The sequence below is a fragment of the Canis lupus genome, chromosome 29, assembly GCF_011100685.1.
Source record: "Canis lupus familiaris isolate Mischka breed German Shepherd chromosome 29, alternate assembly UU_Cfam_GSD_1.0, whole genome shotgun sequence".
Lineage (NCBI taxonomy): Eukaryota > Metazoa > Chordata > Mammalia > Carnivora > Canidae > Canis > Canis lupus.
The window spans coordinates 42,471,607-42,485,973 of NC_049250.1; positions in this window are offsets into that span (position 1 = coordinate 42,471,607).

Genomic DNA, 14,367 nt, shown 5'->3' on the forward strand with positions numbered 1-14,367 from the left:
TTCACACCATACTGAAATGCTCCATTTTCAAAACCAAGAAGGATCTGTTATTTTGTATTTTTTTGTGTTTTAAAATTAAAACTTATTTTTTGGAGCAATCTTAGCATCACAGCAAAATTGAGGGGAAGGTACAGAAATATTCCATATGCTTCCTGCGTTTACAAATGCATAGCCTCTCCTGTTACTTACACCCCCCCCACCAGAGTGGTACCTTTGTTACAAATGATGAACTTATATGGACATGTCAAAGTACATAATTTACATTATGGTTCACTCATGTTGTACATTCTATGGATTTGGACAGATATTTAGTATCTTATACTGATCATAATTTGTCGTATGCAGAATTTTAACACTAGAGCATTCATTTATAGTTAGTTCTGCTCTCTGTACTTTGAATTATTTCTAAATAGGGAGATAAAAACTTTAAAATACAAAGATGTAGTTTTGTTTTTCACCCCATGTTTAGGCAAATGAAAGTATTTTTAAGCCAGGCTGGGACTGCTTAGGCAGGGGTTTCCTGAAGTGATATAATGAATTTTTTTTTTCTGGAACTTAAATATAAACCCAATTTATCTGTACTTTATATATGTCCTGTTGTGATTTTTTGGGTCCTGGATAGAGTCCAGAGGGGATGATCTGTCCAATTTGTTCTTTGCCAGCCTGATTGGCCTGACCAACTCCGTGTTCTTCACAGCACTCAGCCTTCAGAATCTGTCTTAGGGTTTATCTTAGTGACCTCTTTGAACAATTTGTGTTCTTGCCTGCTTCAATTCAACTTTCCTCACTAATAAATCAGCTCCCTAACCCTACAGCTTATGTTCTCTGAGTTTTGATATATGTAACTTGCCCAAAAAACATCCAGAAACAAATGGACACAATATGAGCCAATCTTTGTAGCCATAGTATAAAGTACCCTACCTTTCTCAGTGACATTTGTCACTGTCCATTTCTGCACCTCCAAGGAGTGTTAAGCCTCCCTATACCCCAATGTACATTTCTTCCCCCCAGAAATCTCTTTAGATAGGTGCTCAGGAAATTCCCTCCCCTCCTTCATGTCAAAACTTAGCTTCATTGAGGTTTGTGTTTCAAGCAGCTGCTTGAAGGTATCCAGATATCCATCCTGTAAAAAAAAATCAGTAAGTGCAACCTCACTGGGAATATCAATAGTTAACAATAACTTGATATATTGTCCAATAATATGTCTTAGGGTTTTATTGGGGGTAAATGATTGTTAATGAGCAACTTTAGGCATAACAGTGTTTGTAGGGAAATCCTATACACTTCTACATGAGAGTGAAAACTACTTTTTTATGTTTCAAAAAATTGTCCTAGTTGTATCCAGTGTATGTTTTCTGAATAGAGAATCAAAATTATGTTAGGTCACTCTTGCATTGCTCAAGTAAATAATCTACATTTATTCATTAAAATAAATATCTAATAAGCCTTTGTTATTTAAAGAACATAATATCAGAGAGTGGAGCTCCAATCATTTGCAGGTTGAGCTCCCTCAAGGAGCTTTCTGGCTGCCCGTAGAAGATAGTATTTCATTTTGGTGCATACTCAGTGACATGGTAACACAAGATAACAGTGAAAATATAGCTGTGGATTTCAGATGACAACTATTCCATGCTTGTTCCTTGGTAATTTATCTTAGCTATTAGATAGCTATTTATATTAATAGCTATTTAAATTTTTTAATGTTCACCCAGTTTCTCTAGTTATTTTTTTTATTTTTACTAATGTTGGCTATGACATCTGTCCTCATAAATTGAGTTGGCAGGTTTATTGCTCAGGGTTCACAGACATGATTTTGAAATACAGACAAGCCCCCACCCCCCTTAGCTCCTGGGAGAAATGACTCACTGGAGAGATAGTATCTTGTCATGTACTTGCCAGGGGAAGACTCTGATAGGCCAAACTGAATGATGAGTCAGGTTTATTTCTGTATTCTTAATTTTCTTCCCCCTCTCCCTTCCACTGTAGAAGAGTTTAAATCCTTGTACTGGTTATTGGTATTATAACTCTAGTTCTTCCTCTCCTATGAAGTTCTTAGGATCTAAAATTATTTCCTCTTGTCTTATCAAAACATTAATTCTTCTATATTAGTAGGAAAGACTGATGAACTCAGTCATATTAGCATTTGATCATGAATTTAATGTTTAAAATACTTCATATAATGTGTTGACCTTCAGTGACGCTGTTTTTTTAATTTAGGAAGATTGTTAGATAAATGCTACTCTTGATAATGTAGTTAAGCCTATGGGGGAAGATCCTTTGGATATAAGACTGCTTCATTTTGGCTTTTACCAGGAATCATACTCACACTCTCTGTTATATTGGGAAAATTTTTCTGGGAGACTAAAGTTATTTATTTATTTAATTTGAATTCAGATCAATTAAAATTTGAAACCATTTCATCAAATAATAAAATTTACCACCCTCTTTGTATAAGTAATGTTTTCAATTAACGTTCACAGGTAGGCCTCCAGGACTTACCTATGCAAAACTACCTGTTCTCACTCTCACTTCGGGAGTTAGATGAGTGACAGTCAGTTTATTCCTTCATTGACTCCCCTTTAGTGAATATATTTGAGACACTTTGACCCTCTGTATGTTTGGAACAAAACTCATTCAGTCTTCATTTGGGACAGAGGATGCCCATGGACTATAAAGAAGAGATGCAAGAAGAGTAAATGTTGCCACCATCACCACCTCTCCCTCCTCCAAGGAAAAGTGGTAAAAAGGATCTAAATAACAGAGAATAAGGGGAGGTTCCCTGCAATGTAATTTATAATACTGATATTATTTGACATCTGTGACCCTAGTGGATCTTATTGGATGGCAGTGTCTTTCTGTTGCCTTTTATTTTTTTATCTCTTTATTAAGGTTCATCAATTTCAGGTGCCTGGGCAGCTCACCTGGTTGAACCTCCGACTCTTGGTTTCAGCTTGGGTCATGATCTCAGGATCATGAGATTAAACCCCCTCCATACCCAGTGTGGAGCCCATCTTAGACTCTCTGTCTCCCTCTCCCTCTGCCACTCCCCAAAATAAAAGCTTCCTGAACTCATAAAATAACCATGGCAGAAAATTCTAATTTCGTGTTCCTTTAGGATAACGACTTATAAGAAATGATTGTTGAATACTTTTTTGCAGTATCAATTATAATGAACTGAATTCCAGATTTTAAAAACTGTGCTCACCCTCTGCTTATGTTTGGAGAATTTGGAAAAACATATCATGACAATTACTTTTTGATGGTTCTTTATCAGACGCCCTTGAGGGAACTGCAACTTGAGCAGCATTCAGTTGGTCAGGAGTTGGCATGTGTCCTTCTGTTCCCACTCTCATATTCTATTTATCACAGCCTCCAACCTCACCCTCCACACAAGCACACGCACACACACAGGCAAGCCTGACACTTGACAGACCTTCATTAGACGTCCATGACTGATATAAGGAGCCTGGGTACAGTCTCTGCTTCTCTCACCAAGTCTAAACTGGCACTGATACTGGATTTCACCGTTGCTCTGTTCGTTTGAAAGAAGAAAAAAATGCAGAGGTAAGGAATTTTCTCTCTAGTTTTGTCAGAGAGGCACATCTGATCTTGGACAGGGAGGCAGGCTTCCCTGCAAATTCTATAATAACAATTTTCTTCTATATGTTTAGTTTGTTACCAGTGCACAGGGAACATCTGAGTGAATAACAAAATAGTCCTTGGTGACCAAGTTTCAAAAGTTACTAATGAATCCATGGCAGTCTAGTCAACAGCGTAAAAACACATGTAGCAGTGGGAACAATGTCCTCAGGGACACTGGGGATGGTCTGATGCCATCTGAATTCTGTTTTGATTTCTCTGTTGAATCTTTACATTTCTCCCAGAGTTAGACATTCTGGCACTTTATATATATTATGTATTATTTATCATTGACATAAATCTTAAAAAATAAAAAAAATCCCAAATTTTCCTCATTTTACAAAAGAAGTAACTGAGGAGCAGAGAAATGACTGATCAAAATGCCCCACTGAGGTGGTGCAGATTTTGGATCAGAGTTTATTAAAATACAAAGATCCTTCTTCTTCCTCGATGCTACCTTAGCTACTTGTCCCAATATTTAAGAGGCTTACTGACATTTAATTTTCTTTTTTTTAATAAAATAATTTTTATTGGTGTTCAATTTACCAACATACAGAGTAACACCCAGTGCTCATCCCATCAAGTGTCCCCCTCAGTGCCCGTCACCCACTCACCCCCAGCCCCCGCACTCCTCCCCTTCCACCACCCCTAGTTCGTTTCCCAGATTTAGGAGTCTTTATGTTCTGTCTGCCTTTCTGATATTTCCCACACACTTCTTCTCCCTTCCCTTATATTCCCTTTCACTATTATTTATATTCCCCAAATGAATGAGAACATACACTGTTTGTCCTTCTCCGATTGACTTACTTCCCACAGCATAATACCCTCCAGTTCCATCCACGTTGAAGCAAATGGTGGGTATTTGTCTTTCTAATAGCTGAGTAATATTCCATTGTACACATAAACCACATCTTCTTTTTCCATTCATCTTTCAATGGACACCAAGGCTCCTTCCACAGTTTGGCTATTTTGGACATTCCTGCTATAAACATCGGGGTGCAAGTGTCCCGGCGTTTCATTGCATCTGAATCTTTGGGGTAAATCCCCAACAGTGCAATTGCTGGGGCGTAGGGCAGGTATATTTTTAATTCTTTGAGGAACCTCCACACAGTTTTCCAGAGTGGCTGCACCAGTTCACATTCCCACCAACAGTGCAGGAGGGTTGCCCTTTCTCCACATCCTCTCCAACATTTGTGGTTTCCTGCCTTGTTAATTTTCCCCATTGTGTGTGAGGTGGTATCTCATTGTGGTTTTGATTTGTATTTCCCTGATGGCCAGTGATGCAGAATATTTTCTCATGTGCATGTTGGCCATGTCTATGTCTTCCTCTGTGAGATTACTCTTCATGTCTTTTGCCCATTTCATGATTGGATTGTTTGTTTCTTTGCTGTTGAGTTTAAGAAGTTCTTTATAGATCTTGGAAACTAGCCCTTTACCTGATATGTCATTTGCAAATATCTTCTCCCATTCTGTAGGTTGTCTTGTAGTTTTGTTGACTGTATCCTTTGCTGTGCAAAAGCTTCTTATCTTGATGAAGTCCCAATAGTTCATTTTTGCTTTTGTTTCTTTTGCCTTCGTGGATGTATCTTGTAAGAAGTTACTGTGGCCGAGTTCAAAAAGGGTGTTGCCTGTGTTCTCCTCTAGGATTTTGATGGAATCTTGTCTCACGTTTAGATCTTTCATCCATTTTGAGTTTATCTTTGTGTATGGTGAAAGAGAGTGGTCTAGTTTCATTCTTCTGCATGTGGATGTCCAATGTTCCCAGCACCATTTATTGAAGAGACTGTCTTTCTTCCAATGGATTGTCTTTCTTCCTTTATCAACTATTAGTTGACCATAAAGTTGAGGGTCCACTTCTGGGTTCTCTATTCTGTTCCATTGATCTATGTGTCTGTTTTTGTGCCAGTACCACACTGTCTTGATGACCACAGCTTTGTAGTACAACCTGAAATCTGGCATTGTGATGCCTCCAGATATGGTTTTCTTTTTTAAAATTCCCCTGGCTATTCGGGGTCTTTTCTGATTCCACACAAATCTTAAAATAATTTGTTCTAACTCTCTGAAGAAAGTCCATGGTATTTTGATAGGGATTGCATTAAACGTGTACATTGCCCTGGGTAACATTGACATTTTCACGATATTAATTCTGCCAATCCATGAGCATGGAATATTTTTCCATCTCTTTGTGTCTTCCTCAATTTCTTTCAGAAGCGTTCTATTGTTTTTAGGGTATAGATCTTTTACCTCTTTGGTGAGGTTTATTCCTAGGTATCTTATGCTTTTGGGTGCAATCGTAAATGGGATTGACTCCTTAATTTCTCTTTCTTCAGTCTCATTGTTAGTGTTATAGAAATGCCATTGATTTCTGGGCATTGATTTTGTATCCTGCCATGCTACTGAATTGCTGTATGAGTTCTAGCAATCTTGGGGTGGAGGCTTTTGGGTTTTCTATGTAGAGTACCATGTCATTGGTGAAGAGGGAGAGTTTGACTTCTTCTTTACCAATTTGAATGCCTTTAATGTCTTTTTGTTGTTTGATTGCTGAGGCTAGGACTTCCAGTACTATGTTAAATAGCAGTGGTGAGAGTGGACATCCCTGTCTTGTTCCTGATCTTAGGGGAAAGGCTCCCAGTGCTTCCCCATTGAGAATGATATTTGCTGTGGGCTTTTCGTAGACGGCTTTTAAGATGTCGAGGAAAGTTCCCCCTATCCCTACACTCTGAAGAGTTTTGATCAGGAATGGATGCTGTATTTTGTCAAATGCTTTCTCTGCATCTAATGAGAGGATCCTATGGTTCTTGGTTTTTCTCTTGCTGACATGATGAATCACATTGATTGTTTTACGAGTGTTTAACCAGCCTTGTGTCCCGGGGATAAATCCTACTTGGTCATGGTGAATAATTTTCTTAATGTGCTGTTGGATCCTATTGGCTAGTATCTTGTTGTGAATTTTTGCATCCATGTTCATCAGGGATATTGGTCTGTAATTCTCCTTTTTGGTGGGGTCTTTGTCTGGTTTTGGAATTTAGGTGATGCTGGCCTCATAGAACGAATTTGGAAGTACTCCATCTCTTTCTATCTTTCCAACAGCTTTAGTAGAATAGGTATGATTTCTTCTTTAAACGTTTGATAGAATTCCCCTGGGAAGCCATCTGGCCCTGGACTCTTGTGTCTTGGGAGGTTTTTGATGACTGGTTCAATTTCCTCCCTGGTTATTGGCCTGTTCAGATTTTCTATTTCTTCCTGTTCCAGTTTTGGTAGGTTGTGGCTTTCCAGGAATGCGTCCATTTCTTCTAGATTGCCTAATTTATTGGCGTATAGCTGTTCATAATATGTTTTTAAAATCGTTTGTATTTCCTTGGTGTTGGTAGTGATCTCTCCTTTCTCATTCATGATTTTATTAATTTGAGTCTCCTCTCTCTTCTTTTTAATAAGGTTGGCTAGTGGTTTATCTATCTTATTAATTCTTTCAAAGAACCAACTCCTGGTTCTGTTGATCTGTTCCACAGTTCTCCTGGTCTCGATTTCGTTGAGTTCTGCTCAAATTTTAATTAACTCTCTTCTTCTGCTGGGCGTGGGGTCAATCTGCTGTTTTTTCTCTAGCTCCTTTATGTGTAAGGTTAGCTTTTGTATTTTAGTTCTTTCCAGTTTTTGAATGGATGCTTGTATTGCGATGTATTTCCCCCTCAGGACTGCTTTTGCTGCATCCCAAAGATTTTGAACTGCTGTATCCTCATTCTCATTAGTTTCCATGAATCTTTTTAATTCTTCCTTAATTTCCTGGTTAACCCTTTCATCTTTTAGCAGGATGGTCTTAACCTCCACGTGTTTGAGATCCTTCCAAACTTCTTGTTGTGATTTAGTTCTAATTTCAAGGCATTATGGTCTGAGAATATGCAGGGGATGATCCCAATCTTTTGGTATCAGTTCAGACCCGATTTGTGACCCAGTATGTGGTCTATTCTGGAGAAAGTTCCATGTGCACTTGAGAATAATGTGTATTCAGTTGAGTTTGGATGTAAAGTTCTGTAAATATCTGTGAAATCCATCTGGTCCAGTGTATCATTTAAAGCTCTCATTTCTTTGGAGATGTTGTGCTTAGAAGACCTATCGAGGGTAGAAAGAGCTAGATTGAAGTCACCAAGTATAAGTGTATTATTATCTAAGTATTTCTTCACTTTGCTTATTAATTGGTTTAAATATTTGTCAGCTCCTACATTCAGGGCATATATATTGAGGATTGTTAAGTCCTCTTGTTGGATAGATCCTTTAAGTATGAGATAGTGTCCCTCTTCATCTCTCACTACAGTCTTCGGGGTAAATTTTAGTTGATCTGATATAAGGATGACTACCCCTGCTTTCTTTTGAGGACCATTTGAATGGTAAATGGTTCTCCAACCTTTTATTTTCAGGTTGTAGATGTCCTTCTGTCTAAAATGAGTCTCTTGTAGACAGCAAATAGATGGGTCCTGCTTTTTTATCCAGTCTGAAACCCTGCGTCTTTTGATGGGGTCATTAAGCCCGTTCACATTCAGAGTTACTATTGACAGATATGAGTTTAGTGTCATCATGATATCTATTCAGTCCTTGTTTTTGTGGATTGTTGCACTGAACTTCTTCTTAAAGGGGAATTTTAAGAGCTCCCCTTAAAATTTCTTGCAGAACTGGTTTGGAGGTCACATATTCTTTCAGTTCCTGCCTGTCTTGGAAGCTCTTTATCTCTCCTTCCATTGTGAATGAGAGCCTTGCTGGATAAAGTATTCTTGGTTGCATGTTCTTCTCATTTGGGACCCTGAATATATCCTGCCAGCCCTTTCTGGCCTGCCAGGTCTCTGTGGAGAGGTCTGCTGTTACCCTAATATTCCTCCCCATAAAAGTCAGGGCTTTCTTGTCTCTTGCTGCTTTAAGGATCTTCTCTTTATCTTTGGAATTTGCAAGCTTCACTATTAAATGTCGAGGTGTTGAACAGTTTTTATTGATTTTAGGGGGGGGAAATCTCTCTATTTCCTGGATCTGAATGCCTGTTTCCCTTCCCAGATTAGGAAAGTTTTCGGCTAGGATTTGTTCAAATACATATTCTGGCCCTCTGGCCCTTTCAGCGCCCTCGGGAACCCCAATTAAACGTAGGTTTTTCTTCCTCGGGCTGTCGTTTATTTCCCTTAATCTATCCTCTTGGTCTTTTAATTGTCTGTCTCTTTTTTCCTCAGTTTCCCTCTTTGCCATCAACTTGTCTTCTATTTCACTCACTCGTTCTTCCACCTCGTTAACCCTCGTCGTTAGGACTTCTAGTTTGGATTGCATCTCATTCAATTGATTTTTAATTTCTGTCTGATTGGATCTAAATTCTGCAGTCATGAAGTCTCTTGAGTCCTTTATGCTTTTTCTAGAGCCGCCAGTAGCTGTATGATAGTGCTTCTGAATTGGCTTTCTGACATTGAATTGTAATCCAGATTTTGTAACTGTATGGGAGAGAGGACTGTTTCTGATTCTTTCTTTTGAGGTGAGGTTTTCCTTCTAGTCATTTTGCTCAGTGCAGAATGCTCAAAAACGAGTTGTATTGGGAAAAGGAGAAAAAGAGAAAGAAGGAAAGAAAAAAGAAAAAAGGAAGAAAAAAGAAAAAAGAGAAGAAAAAGAGAAAGAGAAAGAAAAAGAATGAAAGGGAAAAAGGGTGGGGGAAGCAAACAGAAATCAAAAAGAAAAAAATACCACGGGGGAGTATCTTCTGATTCTGTATACTTAAGTCCCTTGGCTTCCCCTGGAACTTGTCCGCCTAGCTGGTCTTCTGGGGAAGGGCCTGTTGTGCTGATTTTCAGGTGTTAGCACTTGAGGGAGCTGCTGCCTGGTGCAGGGCTCAGTGGGGGTTGTTTACCCCTTGAGGCCCCAGGAGGAACAACCCCAGTGGCGGGGCCAGCTCTGCAGCCCTGGAGTCAGCTCCCGCAGTAACCATGGAGCTCTCCGTCTGCAGGGCCTGGATGCTACGGGGCGAGGCCGCTGATCTGCTCAGCTCGGGCCAGGAGCGTCCTCGCTGTCCTGGGCCCTCCCGGCCTCTGCCTGTCCCGGGGGGTGGCCGAATCCTGGGCTGTGTCCCGGCGCCCTGTGCTCCGGAACCTGCGCTGTAGGATTCGCGCTCCCGCCCCGCAGCCCCCTCCGTGGAGCCGCCGCCCGAGCCCCCTCCCGAGCTGCTCCCGCCCCGCAGCCCCCTCCACGGAGCCGCCCCCAGCCCCTCGGAGCTGCTCCGGGTCCCGCCGTGCCCGCTGCAGCCCTTAGGGAGCTTGGCGCACTCTCCCGGGGCGCAGGTGTCTGTTAGTGTCCCCGGGAGCCCGAGGGCATCCCCGCCCTCCTGGGTCCTGCTCCACCTCCCTGCGAGCCCCTTTCCCCCGGGAAGGTTGGTGCAGCTCCTGCTCCTCCGGGACGGGGCTCTCCTGTCCTGGGGACACTCGCCCCCGCCTCAGCCCGGCTCCTCGTTGGGGCCCCTCCCCCTTGGAGGCCTTTTGTTTCTTTATTTCTTTTTTTCCCCGTCTTCCTACCTTGATAGAAGCGCGAACTCTTCTCACTGTAGCATTCCAGCTGTTTTCTCTTTAACTCTCAGGCTGAATTCGTAGATTTTCAGGATGATTTGAAGGTTATCTAGGTAATTTGGTGGATACAGGTGATTTGGGGACCCTACTCTTCAGCCCTCTTGCCCCTCCTTCGACATTTAATTTTCAAATTTGATGTTCTCTTAATGCTACCTGGCCTTTATTTTCGTCATTTCTCCTTCCACTTTTCAGGGAGGCTTTGAAACTACTTTTGGTATGTGAAGCAATGGAGTTTTGCATCCCAAATACGCAATAAAAAATAGCCTGGTTCTGGGATAGGTTTCTGGTTTTACTATGGTTTATTACTGAATTTTTCTTGTAGTCAACATAAAATGTTGTATTAGTTCCAGTTATAGGCATAGTGATTCAACACTTCCATACATTAGACAATGTTCCATGTGTGTTTTGTCTTGGGACATTACCACTCAAGATGCCTAAAGAGCCAAGATCTGTGGTCACATGACCTCATGGGGTGGAGGCTCTCAGGCTAATTTTTACAGTGTTTATGCAGAGTACAGTTGATTGGAGATGAAGGACACCCCTCAGGAGACGTGATTTCTCCCAGCATGAGACAGAATCAGCTTCTGAGGCTGTAGGAAATCAACGCCATGATGAGGGATGGCCTACAATGTGCTATCTTTGGTTCTGTTCCACCAGCCATGGTGTAACTTCTGTAGCCACATCATGAAAGCCAGAATTAAAGTGGGAAGAACAAAATGCTAACAAAGTGCCCTAGAAGGATGTTGATTTAAGGATCTGAGTCTTCACAGTGACCAAAATAATCTTCCTTGTGAAGCAGCATAGGAATTGGGATGCAGTGGCCTTCTTGGCTCAATAGGCTACGTGTCTGACTGCAGCTTGCATCATGATCCCAAGATCATGTCAGGCTCCCTGTTCAGTTCAGGGTCTGAATATCCCTCTTCCTCTGCCATTCCTGCACTCCTTTATCTCTCTCTCTGTGAGGATTCCTCGTCAGCAATGTCATCCTCAATATTCTCCACCACCCAATCACTTTCAAATTTCCTGAGGCCACCTTGACAATATTTATTTGTTCTTCCTCATTAATAGTTTTTATGAACCTTCTCATTATGAATGTATCGAAGGGTGAATCATAGAAGTGGGTGGAGAGTCACTCACTGAGTTTCGGTGGACAAAATCTGGCACCACAGCCTTGGCAACATCATCGCAGCAGCAACAATTGAGGTTGTCCATTGTCAAAGACGCTAGGTAGAGAGCTGACAACTCACTCAATATCAACTATGAACTGCTCAGCTCAAAGAGTGACAGTTGGGAAGAAAAGCAGAGGTATATTTCTCGTCACCATGGAAATGTGTGACATCATAGTGCTTTCAAAGTGAATGCAGCTGCACAGCAATCACCTGCTGTCTCAACAGGGGTGTATCTTTTGATTTGTAGAGTCAGGCATTCTTCCTTACATCTCAGCTTGAATTCACTGCTGTTCAGGATAGCTTGGTAGTTATGTAGCTAAATTTAGGGGACCAGCTGACATGAGGAATTCTATTCCACCATCTTCCATCCATCTGAAATATGTTTTTTAACGGGCCTAATCCAAACTGATTCAGGATGGTAGCCCATAAAGCCTGTCTTTTTGCAAGGTATTCAAGTTTGTTTTGCAAATAAAGTCAGTTTTATTTAGGATTGCCCAAACTAGAGACAACTAAGCTGTCCCTATTTATTTTTTCTTATTTATTTATTTATTTATTTATTTATTTATTTATTTATTATTTTTTATTGGAGTTCTATTTACCAACATATAGCATAACACCCAGTGCTCATCTGGCCAAGTGGTCCCCTCAGTGCCCATCACCCAGTCACCCCAACCCCCTTCCCACCTACCTTTCCACTACCCCTTGTTTATTTCCCAGAGTTAGGTGTCTCTCATGTTTTGTCACCCTCACTGATATTTTCACTCATTTCTCTCCTTTTCCCTATGATCCCTTTCACTATTTCTTATATTCCCCATATGAGTGAAACCATGTATTGTTTGTCCTTCTCCAAGTGACTTACTTCACTCAGCATAATACCCTCCAGTTCCATCCACTTTGAAGCAAATGATGGGTATTAGTCCTTTCTACTGGCTGAGTAATATTCCATTGTCTATATAGACTACATCTTCTTTATCCATTCACCTGTCAGTGGACACCGAGGCTCCTTCCACAGTTTGGCTATTGTGTACATTGCTGCTATAAACATTGGGGTGCAGGTGTAAGAGCCTTCGTTTACACCTATCAACAATTTAACCAATTTGCATGCCCACCTCCATTCCAGTAACAGTTTGCTCTGTGTAGTTAAGGATTTATTTCCTGGTTTGCCTTTTTTTAGGTTACTTTTCTTTAGGTAGTAAAGAGTTACTTCTTTTTCCCTCCCATGTGACATCTTCTTTTTTCTTTTTTTCTCCAGTCAAGAAACAATTATTTAGATAAGAAAGGAGTCCCTAGGGCTTGGGCCTAGGAGGCTGGCCTCGGTTTTAGGCCTGGGACCCAGAAGTCCCAATAGGCTAGGAGGGGCACGTCCTCTTGCTGCAGGTGATGAAGCTCTGGTTCTCATTGGACCAGCAGAGAATCACAAAGGCCTCTGGCGGAAGGATAGAACCTCTGTTCTCTTCCACGTGGCCCATCATCAGATAGCTGGTTCCTCTCTTTTCTTTTTTTTAAGATTTTATTTATTTATGAGGGGGGGGAGAGAGAGAGAGAGAGGCAGAGACACAGGCAGAGGGAAAAGAGAGGGAAAATCAGGCTCCATGCAGGAAGCCCGACGTGGGGCTCGATCCTCGGTCTCTAGGACCATGCCCTGGGCAGAAGGTGGTGCTAAACCGCTGAACCATCAGGGCTGCCCATCTGGTTCCTTTTTCATGGGGAGGCATTGCTGGTAGGGAATGTAAAACTTCAGGGGGGTGTCCGTGAGTGGAGAGTGCAGGTCCAGGCTTCTGGTTTTGTAAGCACCAATAAGACTGACAGAGACCTTGAGGGCTTTCCCTGAGCCCCAAACCATGGACTTTACTGTTGCAGTCACCACCAGGTTGCTGATGCAGAAGTTGGTCTGCAAGGTGCCTATCCTTTGGCAGGGGACACTGGGTGAATTGGGGCCCCCCAGAGTTGCCTGGCTTCAGATGAAGCCTTTGGTGTCTTTGCAAATGAAAGTCTGGACTTGGGGTTTGGGTTGAGGAGTGGGATGCCCTACTGAGCATCCTCCCCAAGGCCCTGGACCTGCCCATCTTTGGTGGTGCCCGGTGGCAGGCTCTTGAAGGAGACAGAGAAGCTGTTGGATGGCTGTGACTGAGGTCAGAGATGAACTGGACCAGGAGCACAATTCCCTTCAGAAGAGATGGGACCAGGAGTGAATGGGTGTTATTGTCTAATGGGTACAGAATTTAAGTTTGGGAAGATGAAAACTTCTGGAGAAAATTATTGCTTTGGCTGATGTCAAAAACATTATTCTCTGCACTTTTATTTAGGACTTTTTTGGTTTCAGGTCTCACATTTAGGTATTTGATCCATTTTGAATTTATTTTTGTCATAGTGTTAGCAAGTGGTCCAGTTTCATTCTTTTACATGTAGCTGATCCAGTTCTCCCAACATCATTTCTTGAAGAGACTGCCTTTTCCCCCATTGGATATTCTTGCTTCCTTTGTCATAGATTAATTGACTTATATTGTGGGTTTATTTCAGAGCTCTTTATTCTGTTCTATTGATCTGTGTGTCTATTTTTGTGCCAGTATCATATTGTTTTGATTACTACAGCTTTGTAGCATATCTAGCTTTGTTTTTCTTTGTAAGATTTCTTTGGCTATTTGAGGTCTTTTGTGGTTCCATACAAATTTTAATTTTGTTTGTACTATTAAAAAATTCTGTTGGTATTTTGATAGGGATTGCATTGAATCTGTAAATTGCTTTGGGTAATATGACATTTAAACAATATTAATTCTCCCAGTCCATGAGAATGGAATTTTTTTCCATTTTTTGTGCCATCTTCAATGTCTTTCATCAATGTTTTAGAGTTTTCAGGGTAAACCTCTTTAGTTAAGTTTATTCTGAGGTATTTTATTATTTTGGTGCAACTGTAAATGAAGTTTTCTTAATTCTCTTTCTGCTACTTCATTATTAGTGCATAGAAACACTACCTCTCTCTG